Source organism: Typha angustifolia, chromosome 6, assembly GCF_048772165.1.
Source record: "Typha angustifolia cultivar Huaian chromosome 6, ASM4877216v1, whole genome shotgun sequence".
NCBI lineage: Eukaryota > Viridiplantae > Streptophyta > Magnoliopsida > Poales > Typhaceae > Typha > Typha angustifolia.
Genome location: NC_133244.1, coordinates 4,445,867 through 4,459,504, shown reverse-complemented (window position 1 = coordinate 4,459,504; position 13,638 = coordinate 4,445,867).

Below are 13,638 nucleotides of genomic sequence, written 5' to 3'. Positions count from 1 at the left end.
AGGGTAAGACTGTCTCCCAGGTTTGCATATTGGGGCCTACTGAGGAGCTCTTCCAAGAACATTTTAATCTTCTCCTCTTTGACACCTTTGCTGTTACTCTTAGTCGAAGTGTTCTAATTCAAGTTGCGTGCAACTTGCACTTTCAAGAAAAGTAAAGTGAGTGGACCGATGATATCTTTGATTTTAGATTATCCATTAGTTAAACACTAGTACTTTAGAACCTCCATCTTTTGTGGTATGCAACTTTCTCATATAAATTGTTTACCTTTGGTATGCATGACTTGTTTGGTTAATATGCTTATGTGAAAAATTGCATATGATGTGCAAATGATGGTGTGATGTGATTATTATACTTTGTTTGTGATGCTTATAAAATGAACAGTATTTGAAATGTTGTGCTTAATTATATAAGTGGCTAGTTTATTCTTGATATGATTATAAGTCATTTTATATGCACCTTGATGTTTTTTCATTGTCAATCACACATGTTTGTTTTTCAGCTGGCATATAGTGCTATTGTTTTTAAGATAAAGGAAAATTGCTGAATTCTATTTCATGTATGTTAGACATTTATTATTAGAGTAGGTTTTTATTAGAATTGCGAGATTGTAGATTTTTATAATTAACAATTTATGTATAAAATTCCTCTTAAGGTATTTAGAATGTTTTATATAAGCATGATTTAGAATCAAGGAGTTTGTATTTTGCATAATGAAACTGTTACATTTCCAATAGTTGAAGGTGTTCTATAAGTGTTTGAATTATTTTTCAGAATGTTCCTCTAAACAAGAAAGTGTTCTAGAAGTGTTTGTGAAATGCTCACCACTAAATACGTGTGCCTTTCATATGGGTAAAACTTATATGGTTTTCACGTGACTTATTAATCAATATTTCCATAAAGCATTTAAGGAAAAAAAAAATCTAAATATCATCAATAACTCCCAAGTTCAAAAATCACATGTCACAATAAGCCTTCGGAGATATATGTCCATAAATAATAACTAAAAGAACAAAGCCCATACAGATGCTATAATCCAACTAGTTCGAAAATAAATAACGAGAAGATAAATAACAAAGGTACCCCCCAATATTAGCATTGTCCTCCCCTAAATCTATAAATATTTCACCAAAAGGTGGTGAGCAATACAACCTAGTAAGTATAGTCCAAGATAATCTAAAAGTAATATAAAGGCATGATGAACATTATAATATATGATCATAAGAACCACAATAATAATAAAAAATCATCACTAACATAATTTTTGATAAAAATCTTATATAATTATGACTCATATCTTAAGTTTAATCAAAAATTTAATTCAAATGATATGCTCATACAGAGCCACAAGATCATACATCATTGTATGCTCTCATAGAGCTATAAATAATATAACAACATAGCAACGAGGAGGGAGACATTTAGCAAAATTGTCATCCATACAAACATGGCTATGCTACGTATAACTAGTTAGTTGTGACTACCAAATCAAGGACTCTAGTCATAAATCCACCCATTTCCACAACATCACTTATAGTAGAATTATTTCATGTTGTAGAATCACCACTCATAGTAGAATCATTGCACACAACAAAATTACAATCACATAGCTCAAATGGACGCTCTAATATTGTGTTATCAGGTATTGCTAGAGCTATAACGCCATCCTCACAAAGACACGGGCTTCACACAACTGTTTGAAAGGTCCTAAATATCGGGTTGGGATATTTATTCTTCAATGCCGACTAGTTCAATTATCAATAGTTAATGCATAGATGAAAGGTGCTATCTTTGAGTTGAGCTCCCCAAGTTGATGAGTTAGGCCTGATGAAACTTCTACCTAATAAATCATTTATCCTCTAAGTTTCTCTATTTCTTTAGGAGCCATGAGATAAGATGCCCCAGAGACTGATCCTACTATTGGAATTAGATCAATGGTGAATTTGACTCCAATGATTGAAGGAAGCCCTCAAATGTCCTTGATTAGGAAAGACATCCTCCCAAACCATTGACAAGTTAGTTATGGCTCAAGCTCCAGTAGACTTATCAGAAATGATTGCCACTAGCCGCAGGTGGTCTATATGTCTACATTCTATGCAATATACCAGCTAATATCGGCATGTTGAGTAGCTTACCAATCCATCCTTAAAATCAAATCAAAATTATACATCTCAAGTGGTTGGAGATTTGCTCTAAACTCCTATTCACCAAAAATGAGGGTGCAATGCCTATGTACTTGGTGAATTTCCAAAGAGTCACCCACTATGGTAGCTATAACAAAAGGTTCATTTAGAGGCTCAAACGCCACATTTGCATGCCTAAAAAATATAAGATGGAAAAAAAAAGTGAACAGCACTGGTCAAATGGATATCTAGCAAATGAGAGAATATGGTCATTGGACTTGCATTTTATAATTAAAATCTTACAAGTAACTCTCTTTTATCATATTAGTTTTACCGATAATGTAAGGAAATTTTGATAACACAATTCACTATCAGTTAAAAAGAATGACTTAATCATAAACAATGCGTAATACATAAATCTATTACCTATCTCCATAGATTTGGATATCTTAGCATCCTGCTCAATCATGGCAAATACTCGGATAATATATCCACCTCTACCTCTATAAGAAAATTCAGATTGAGCACCATGTCACCCTTTGCTCATAGTGGTACTAGCTCTAGATGCTCAAGAGATAGCTGATGTAGTTAATGTGATTGATCTGCTAGCTTGTAAGGGACACCGCAAACAAACATATCCAACTTGACCACAATAGTGACATGTCATGCTTTGAGTACTAGGACAATCATGGGACTATTAACCTTTTCGGCCACAAGTGTAGCATTGTTTGAAACCATTATGGATTTTTCGCCATTAGCATGTGGCTAAACTTCACTAGGACTATTAGAACCCTGAGAACTAGATCTATGCAAGGTTGTTCTTGGATTGAGACCACCAGCATAAAGACCAAACAAATGGTTGATAAGATGTAGAATGTCCACTCCAATTCGATCCACCTCCTCGATGATGCCTATCAAAACAATCAAGATGTCTAGGTACTCGCTCTTATTACTGAAAGTGCTTATCTAACAAATCTCTTAGCTATCCCTACACTCTCTTCCATCTCCGCAAAAGTCAAGTTCCTAGCCATATTTACTAGTTTACGGATCTCAATCCACATACCCATCTTGAATTGTTTAGCTTTGATAGGATTGAATTGTATGATATGGTTTAGTGGCCAAGCAAAGCCACCTCCAACTTGTTTAGCAGAGGCTAAATGTTTGGACGGCCAATCAAGCAAGTTCGCGTTGGCTATATCTATTGTGTGCTCTCCAAAAGTTCATCTATAATTTTATCCTACTGTCTAATTAGATGCCTAATAACCTCTATACTGTTGGCCAGAGTGTCAATAGTTGTTTCATCAACCAGAGTGTCAATAGTTGTTTCATCAACCTGAGTTAGATTTACTTACTGCTTTAAATTTTATATAAATCTAATGTAAGTCCAATATGACAAATTGGATCTGACCGACTATGATTCTACTTCTATAAATAGGAGAGATCATGAGTTAATTATCATCGTGGAATGATCATTGAGTTAGGTTATTTTATTATCTCGTATTTATCATTTTATCATAGCCATTAGATTGTCTTTATGTGTTTAGAAGTAGATCTTAACCCTACAACCTCTCTAAGCTCTAAACCCTAGCTACCACCTTCTTCACGAGTTACCCTACCTTACGATCATCCACCACCAACCTTGACCATCCACCACCATCCTTGGTTGTCCACTATTTCTTGACGACTGTCGTAACATCGGATATTTCCATTTATCTTCCACTCTAACATTTCTCCACTATTTAGATTAAATCTTTTCACCTCGACCTCGAGATCACATGAAACTAGAGTCAAGAGATCCGTAACTCATCAAGCTACCATCCATTAAAATATCAAACTTTTTTAACAAATAGATTAATCCAAATTTAGTTCGTAACAGTAATATCAAAGCCATTATTTCTAGTTCGTCGGTGAACACACGATCTAGGACATATACGAGGGAGATCCCTGCCACCACCGTCGATGAGCCAATAGTGTAGGCGAAGGCGTTATTCAAAGAAATTTTAGCCAATTTGAAAGAGAACTTAAAGGAGATGCAAACTTCTCTCCAAGCCTTGGTAGAGGCTCTACGAGCTCGACAATGGATTAGATGCCACCACCACCTTCAAGCACCAATAATGGTGAAACCGTGGAGATCGCCCAAACCTGGCAACCACCACTTTCCAGCCATAGTGGAGCTCCCTCTATCCCTATAGAACGAAACTCTAGTTTCCCAGTAGCAGCAATCTAGGCCCTCTCGATCCAAGCCACCACCACCGGCCCTCTCTTTGGACCTTTGCACTCAATCCATGGTCACAGTTCATGCTAGAGTCAGCAAAAGGCCGCAGTCAACAACCCTCTTATCTATAAAGAACCCGTAGTTCGTGGGCCCAGGCCCAGCCTTTTCACAACTACCGATGGCCATGACTGACCTCCTAAGCCTAATTGTTATCCAGTGGTGGTCACAGTAGTTGCATGGCAAAACCCAACAGCCATGCTCGTGGCGATATCACCCGAGCCAAGCCACATTAGGATGGCTTTTTTGGCCCTCTCTATAGTGGAGCTATACACACCAATCGTGGCCACCAAGGGTCGATGGACCCGTCGGTGACGCGCCATGGCTACTGCTGTAGCAAATTGAGCCTGAGTTTGATTTTTTGCTTCCATCGCGGCTTGTAGCCACGAGAACCTACCAGACGTCCGGTGCCATCAGCCAGCAACTTTGCCAAGCCACCTATGATGCCCTTGTAGCCTATAATAGTGCCCCTATGGCTGAAAAATATTTTCAGCTCTAGGGCTAAGGTTTTTGGCTATTAGGTGGAAGAGATGAAATGCACATATCTCTAAGCGTGTTGAATTTTTGCGATCCGTCTTGACTACCTCACGTGAACAACTTAGAAACCCATGAGCACAACTTGGAGCCTGAGTATGAGTTCAAGGACAACTAGTGAAATGACCTAGTGGGCTCGCATCAACCAGACCTACATGAAGCCCAAGCAACGCGTGAGCTAGGCTAGTTGGTGGATTATTACTAGTCACCTTGTTACGAACCAGATTTTGAATGATCGGTTCATAGGATGATCCTGATATTTTGATGGGTAATAACCTTGGAAGTCTCGAATCTAATGACTTTGGAATGAAGTCAATCAAAGATCCGAATGAAAAGTTATGGTTAAAATAGTGGAGCAAGGTTATAACGGAATAAAATAGTAAATACTCGACATTGAGGTAGTTATCGAAGGGTGGCTGACAACCAAGAGTGGTGGTGGATGACCATAAAGTAGGGTGGCTATTGGTGGATACAGGTGGCTAGGATTATTATCAACACATATCTACTCTTATTTATAGGAGTAAAAATCCTATTGAATCGGATCCATGTGCAAATTATCTTATTCATTTGAAATTCAAAAGAATAAGATAAAACTAACTAACTAACTTGAGTTGACTCTACTCAACTAACCTAACCCACATGGCCGGATCATAATACACCTTGAGAACAAGGTGCTAAAAGCTTGGTGGATTGTTATGATTCGACCATAGGAGTCAAGTTAGACAAATTGTGTTAGTTAGATTTGCTTATTGTTTTAAATTTTAAATAAAGCGGATGTAAGTCTAATAGGACAAATTAGATCTAAGCCGCTATGATTCTACTCTTATAAATAGGAGAGGTCATGTTAATTATTATTATGGAATGAACATTGAATTAAGTTATTTTTATTCTCGTATTTATTATTTTTAGTAGAGCTATTAGATCATCTTTATTTTTATAAGAGTAGATCTTAACCCTAGGACCTCTCTAAGTTCCAAACCCTAGCCACCAACTTCTTTCATTAGCCACCCTACCTTATAGCCCATATATCACAAGCCTTGGCCATCTATCACCCTCTGAGTACTGCCACAACATTAGATATTTCCTTTTTTGTCTCGCTTTGATCTTCCTCCATTATTTTGATTATATCTTTTCACCTAGATCTTAGAATCACATGAAACTAGTGCCCAATAAGATTCCTAACTCATTAGATTACCATCCATTAAAATATCAAAATTTTCTTAAGAACAAATTGGTCTAGATCTGGTTCATTATAGGTGCATAACAAACACCATTAGTAAGAATAAGAGAAGAGAGAAAGTGAGGAAGGTGATAAAAAAGCTTAGAGAGGAAATTGGAGACTTGTCAAATAAAAAGGGGAGGCGTGGGAGATTAGGGTTTGATAAAATTGTTAATAATTTGATTAGTGGGCTCATATATTTAATAAAATGTATATGAGACTGCCATTTATGTTAAGCTCACTTAAGTGATCTATAAGTTTAAATTTATTTTGGGCTTTATAAATATAATTAAGTTGATATGGTTCTAAATGTGTAGAAGCCCATGTCACAATTAATAGGCTTGTAATGATAAAGCTTATTGGGTTGTAATCCTTGAGGGAGGTTTTAATAAAATATCGATTCAGTTCCCATTCCCCATTACGTGTGAAATTGAAAGGTGTGAAAACCCATCCCTTAGAATTCCTCAACCATCTCGTTCATCTTCCTTCTTTCTTCTGGTATCAATGGCAATGACTATCGATTCAGGTTAGTTTTTTATATTATTTTAATATCTCTAGAATTATATCTACATAATTCAACTGATCTTGTTTGTTGGATTTGTGAAAGTCTTTCAATTGGTATCAGAGCGATGTTGAATTATGTTTGATATAATTTTTGAGAATTAAGGTTGCCATTATTTTCTTCTTATGAAATTTTGGAAATTATGGTTCATGATTCAGGATATATGAAAATGAACATTTTTTTTATTTTGGAAGAGTAAAGCAATTTATTTGATCTGTTCCTTTGTTCATCGAAAGGAGATGTTTTTTTTTTTGTTTTATATGGATGTATGCGATTGGTAAAAGATTATATAAATCTTTTTATGTTTCAAAAAAATGCTTTACGGAATTTTTTAATTGAGATTCAAATTCAGAGTATGGTCACGTGAATCCATTTGTAGTAAATTCATGTTTCAAGTATTTTCTCACAGCATGGATCATACGATCTCTTGGTGAGAAAAGTCGCTTGGCAGTAGCCTTCTTTGCGATCTCTGTGATCATCTGTTTCTTGGACTCCTACTGCGACAGTGACTGTAATTTAGTTTGCAGTGATTATGTAAGTTAATTCTTTCAATTATGGAAATTAAAGATTTTGTCCATAATTCTTTTGGATTTTAAGGATTAAATCATAATCATTCTAGAAAAATAATTCAAAATGGATTAGTTGAAATAATATGTTGCCAAAATGACCGCTATTGTGTAGATTAGTTTGTTGTGAATAATTAATTGGTTATGTGTGTATGCAAATTCATGCGGATATTAGTTGGCCCAAAGGAAAATTAACATTTTGCCGAATTGCATATATAGATGTGGTGATAAACATGTGATGATTATGAGGTTTCCATGTAATTAGTAAATTTGTCCGAAGATAGAGTTATTAATTGACATGATTTATTATCAATATTTGATCACTATGATAAGAATACGATTTACAGTTAATATTACTGTCCAAAAACTTGATATTAATGTTGTGCTAGGTATTTTTTAGAATTAATTGTTTAACAATTGTGGGTTTTCTTTATTTTATGCAGCAGACTTAATATCTACTAATGTTAACAACATCCCTATACTTAATGGTACAAATTTCAAGAAATGAAAATAACACGTTATGATCGTGTTAGGCTGCATGGATCTTGACTATGCATTCAGGCATGATCGCCCTACAGATCTGAACAGTGAAAATACTATTGAGCAGAAAATAAAGATATTTGAGAAATGGGAGCGATTTAATTGCACGAGTCTTATGATCATGAAGCTGTCCATTCCGAAATTCATCAAAGGCTCAATTCTTGAAGAGGAAAATGCCAAATCTTTTCTCAAACAGAAAGCAGATCGATTCACTACAAATGAAAAGGTCGAGACAAGCACTATTTTGACTAAGCTTGTCTCAATGCAATATCGAGGAAAGGGAAGTATCCGTGAGTACATTATGGAGATGTCCATTCTCGTGACAAGACTTAAGACACTAAAGTTAGAGATGTCTGATGACATACTCGTGCACTTAATCTTGATATTTCTTCCTACATAGTTTAGTCAGTTCAAAATCAGTTATAACACACAAAAGAAAAAGTAGACTTTGAATGAGCTTATAGCTCAGTGTGTGAAAGAGGAAGAGAGTCTAAAGCATGAGACATCTGAGAGTGCTCATTTGGTATTTATCTCAGAGGACTCGAGCAAGAAAAGAAAGAGGACAAACAATAAAGATAAAAGTAAGAAAAATGCAGAAACTGGGACTTCAGGCCATAAAGAGCAAAAGAAACAGAATCAAGAATTCAACTATTTCTTTTGCAAGAAAGCGGGACATATGAAGAAAGATTGCCCTAAGTACGCCAAATGGCGTGTAAAGAAAGGTATGCTTCTCAACTTTGCCAGTTCATAAGTTAATTTAGCAATTGTGCCTAATGACACTTGGTAGTTGGATACTGGTGCTACCACTCACATAAGTGCTACTATATAGGGTTGTCTCAAGAGCCGACAACCAACTCATGGTGAAAGATACATCTTTATAGAAATGACGAAAGGGCTGAAGTAAAAGCTATAGGTGTTTTTAGGCTTTGTTTAGGACCTAATGTATTTCTGGATTTGGAAAATACTTCTGTTGTACCATCTTTTCAACGGAATTTGGTTTCTATTTCATGTTTGGACAAATTCGATTACACTTGTTCATTTGAAAGTGGAAAATTTAATATTTTTTAAAATTCAGTTCTGGTTGGTACAGGTTCCTTGATTGATAAGCTTTACATGTTAAACATCTTGACTTCTAGTGAGAACAAAATTATGCATACAAGTAACATAGGTATAAAGTGAAAATTAACAAATGAGAATTGTTCTATGTTGTGGCATAGGCGCTTAGGGTATATATCAAAACAACGCCTAGAAAGGTTGATGTCACAAGAAATTCTTAAATCTCTTGATATGTCAAACTTTAATGTTTGCATAGAGTGTATTAAAGGGAAAACAATTTATAAATAAAAGTGCAAACAGGTGCAATGATGTCTTAGAACTAATACATACAGATATATGTGGACCATTCCCTAAAGCTTCATGGAATGGTCAAGCATATTGTATAACGTTCATAGATAATTATTCACGCTATGGTTACTTGTACCTAATCTATGAGAAGTCATAATCCCTAGACATGTTCAAGCTCTTCAAAGTCGAAGTTGAGAACCAACTAAGCAAAAAGATTAAAGCCATGAAATCTGACCGTGGTGGTGAATACTATGACAGATATGATGAATCAGGAGAACAATGTCCTAGGCCTTTTGCACAATACCTTGCCGAATGTGGTATTGTTCCTTAATATACCATGCTAGGAAAATCAAATCAAAATAGTGTAGCTGAGCGACGAAATCGAACTTTGAAGGACATGGTAAGAAGCATGATGAGTCATTCTTCTTTGCTAGAGTCATTGTGGAGTGAGGCAATGAAAACTGCACTTTACTTACTAAATAAAGTACCCAGTAAAGTAGTGACAAAAACCCCTTATGAGTTATGGACAAGCAAAAGGCCTAGTATTAGGCATTTACATGTTTGGGGATGTCCAGCTGAGGCTAGGCCTTATAAGACGAATGAAAGAAAATTAGACTCAAGAACTGTCAGCTGCTATTTTGTGGGTTATTCTAAAAGATCGAGAGGTTTCAAGTCTTATGACTCCTCAAACTGGTCCTTTTCTGAAAAGGGCAATGCTAAATTTATTGACGATAGTGGGAGCACTAAAATAAGGAATATAGTTTTTAAGAAAAGTATAAACGTTCCTATTATAGACACTACTATTGCTATAGAAGGTGATCGAGTAACCATTCCTGACACTGTCATTATAGCAAATTCGGATAATGTAGTAAACTTAGACACCATTGTGCTACCTTCAAGCCAGTTGGAGGAAACATCCTCTCATGTTGAGGAATCACCTTCAGTGATAGCGGAAGAATCTCAACCACCTCAAATAGTAGTGCTTTTAAGGAGATTTACTAAAGAAAGAAGATCTACAATTTCTGATGATTATAGTCTATCTCCAAAAGCATGAGTTTGATACAGGATTGGAAGATGATCCTACATCTTTCAATCAAGCCAAACTATATGCTAACTTTGAAAAGTGGATCGAAGCCATGAAAGAAGAGATAAAATCTACAGAAGATAATGGCGTTTGGGACCTTGTAGAATTGCCTGAAGGTACGAAACCGATTGATTGCAAATGGGTTTTTAAAACCAAACGGGATTCAAAAGGCAATATTGAAAGGTATAAAGCACGTCTTTTTGCCAAAGGTTTCACTCAAAAGGAAGGCATTGATTACGAAAAAACTTTTTTACATGTTTCAAGAGTAAGCATGGCACTTGTAGCTCATTATGACTTAGATTTACATCAAATGGACGTAAAGACTACGTTTCTCAATGGAGACATTGACGAGACAATTTATATGGTGCAACCAAAGAATTTTGAATCTAAGGATTCAAAGCACCTAGTATGTAAACTAAAGAAGTTCATTTATGGTTTAAAGCAGGCATCTCCTCAGTGGTACTAGAAATTTGATCAAATAATTACTTCTTTCGGTTTTCAGGAGAACACTGTTGATCAATATATATATCTCAAGTTTAGTGGGAGAAAGTTTATTATCCTGGTGCTTTATGTAGGTGACATACTACTAACAAACAGTAATAAAGCCTTATTGCATGACACTAAGAAATTTCTATTCGGTTACTTTGATAATCTTAGTGATGCATCTTTTGTGCTGGGTATACAGATCTATCGTGATCGTTCAAGGTGTATACTTGGGTTATCACAAGAGACCTATATTCAAAAGGTGATTAGTAGGTATGACATGTAAAACTATGCACTTAGGGATATACCAGTTGCAAAGAGTGATAAATTTAGTTTACAACAGTGCCCTAAAATTGAATTTGAGATAAAGAAAATAGAGAAATTCCCTTATGCTTCTGTTATAAGGAGTCTCATGTATGCTTAAGTATGTACGCGTCTGGATATAGCGTACATAGTAGGGATGTTTGGTAGATATCTAAGTAACCCTGGATTGGATCACTAGAAAGCAGCAAAACGAGTTATGCAGTATCTGCAAAGAACGAAAGATTTTATGCTCACATATAGGAGATCTGATCATTTGGAGGTTGTTGGTTATTCGGACTCCGATTTTGCTGGGTGCTTGGATAGAAGAAGATCACTTTAAGCTATATTTTTCTGCTAGCAGGAGGAGCTATTTTTTGGAAAATTATCAAACAAACACTTCTAGCCACTTCTACTATGGAAGCAAAATTTATAGCTTGCTATAAAGCATCCAACCATGGGATATGGCTGCGAAATTTTATCACCAAGCTGCAAATTGTTGATGGTATTGAGAAACCATTGAGAATCAATTGTAATAATAAAGCTGCTGAGTTATATTCCAAGAACAATCGTAGCTCGTCAAAGTCTAAACATATTGACATCAAGTTCTTAGCTGTGAAAGAAAGGGTTCGAAGTCTTCAGGTATCAATTGAGCATATCAGCACAAACTTTATGATAGCTGACCCACTCACGAAAGGTTTGCCACCCAAAGTGTTTCATAAGCATGTTGATCGTATGAGAGTTCTCTTTTTGGACGATATTCCAAATTAGTGGGAGCTTGTATTGCTTTTATGTTTGGATTATTTGACACATATCGAATATTAAGATTTTTTTGTTTATTGTACGTACTAAGGTTCAAGAATAATCTATATGTTCGTCTTGACAACTATGACATGAAAATCATGATTTACTATTGTTGTTTAGCATATGGTGCTTGTACATATGATCGTTAAACCTTTTGGGTCATAAAAAAGATCAGTTGGAAATAGGCACGTACAGATCATTTTTTATATAATTTTTATACTATACATCAATATTTGATCTATGTCATTAATTGCATTAGTATTGTGATTATTGATTTAGACTTGTTACAGATATAGTAGGAAAGACTACTTTAGTTCTATACTTGTTCAGTTAATGGACTAGATTTGTTTAAATGATATTTCTATAGTTGAATGACGTTTTTTGAGCACAATATAGTTATTTTTACTATGTGTATTATCCAGTGATATGTGTAGCCAAAGTGGGAGATTGTTAATAATTTGATTAGTGGGCTCATATATTTAATAAAATGTATATGGGCCTGTCATTTATGTTAAGCCCACTTAAGTGATCTATAAGTTTAAATTTATTTTGGGCTTTATAAATATAATTAAGTTGATATGGTTCTAAATGTGCAGAAGCCCATATCACAATTAATGGGCTTGTGACGATAAAGCTTATTGGATTGTGATCCCTGAGAGGGAGGTTTTAATAAAATATTGATTTAGTTCCTATTTCCCATTACGTGTGAAACTGAAAGGTATGAAAACCCATCCCTTAAAATTTCTCAACCATCTCCTTCATCTTCCTTTTTCCTTCTGGTATCAATGGCAACGACTATCGATTCAGGTTAAATTTTTATATTATTTTAATATCTGTAGAATTATATCTACATGATTCAACTGATCCTGTTTGTTGGATTTGTGAAAGTCTTTCAGAAATCAATCTTTTCAGCAATCTCAACGATTCCGAAGCAATAAGCCCACCTCTCTCATAAAGGTTACGGTAGAGGGAAAGGAGAGAGTAATGCACACACTATGCATCTGCACTTAGGTGGCCGTCCATAGCTAATTGTGCCTAGTGAGTCATGATTTTTTTTTCGATGTGGGTGCTACAATTTGAATGTTATTAGAACAGTTCCATTAGTAAGTAATATGTTCTAGAATGGTTTGAACATTTTTAAACTTTTAAAATCATTCAAACATTTTGAGAACTCACAAGTGTAATCACTGAAAAAGGTAGGGTGTTCAAATGCTTGGCAGATGCGTTCAAATGTCGTGGGCAAATTTTGAATATTGTAACTTACGTTTTAGATGGACTTTCACTTTCTTTGGCTAGATCAATATAAGAAGAAAGCCCTAGGTCATAAGGCCAACACAGACAGATCATATTTGGAGTCCTATAAGAATTTATTGAATACTTTTATACATACTGGGTTAGCTGATGAGCAAAATTACTCCAAAGATAATTGTGATATCTAGCGAGCGGTCGGTAAGTATTAATCTTGTACTTGTGATAGTTCAGTGGTTGATTCGATCCTAAAAAATTATATGCGGTTTTCACCCTTTGATTATAAGAGGATTTTCACATAAAATATTTGTATGTTTATGTTTCTTTTTATCGGTTGTTATAAGAGACCGGTATCTCCTAAATTAGGGCATGGTATAAATTTTCATATAAATTGTTATACTTGTAACTATCAATCTTCGCATGGTGAACTCTTTATAGCTACACTAATATGCAAAGATTTTGGTATGTGACTAAAACCAATTTTCTCAAAATCTTCTACGTTTTCAGACGTGGCAAAATGCAAAACACCAATTTTTGGAGACAAACATGGTGTAGGCCCAT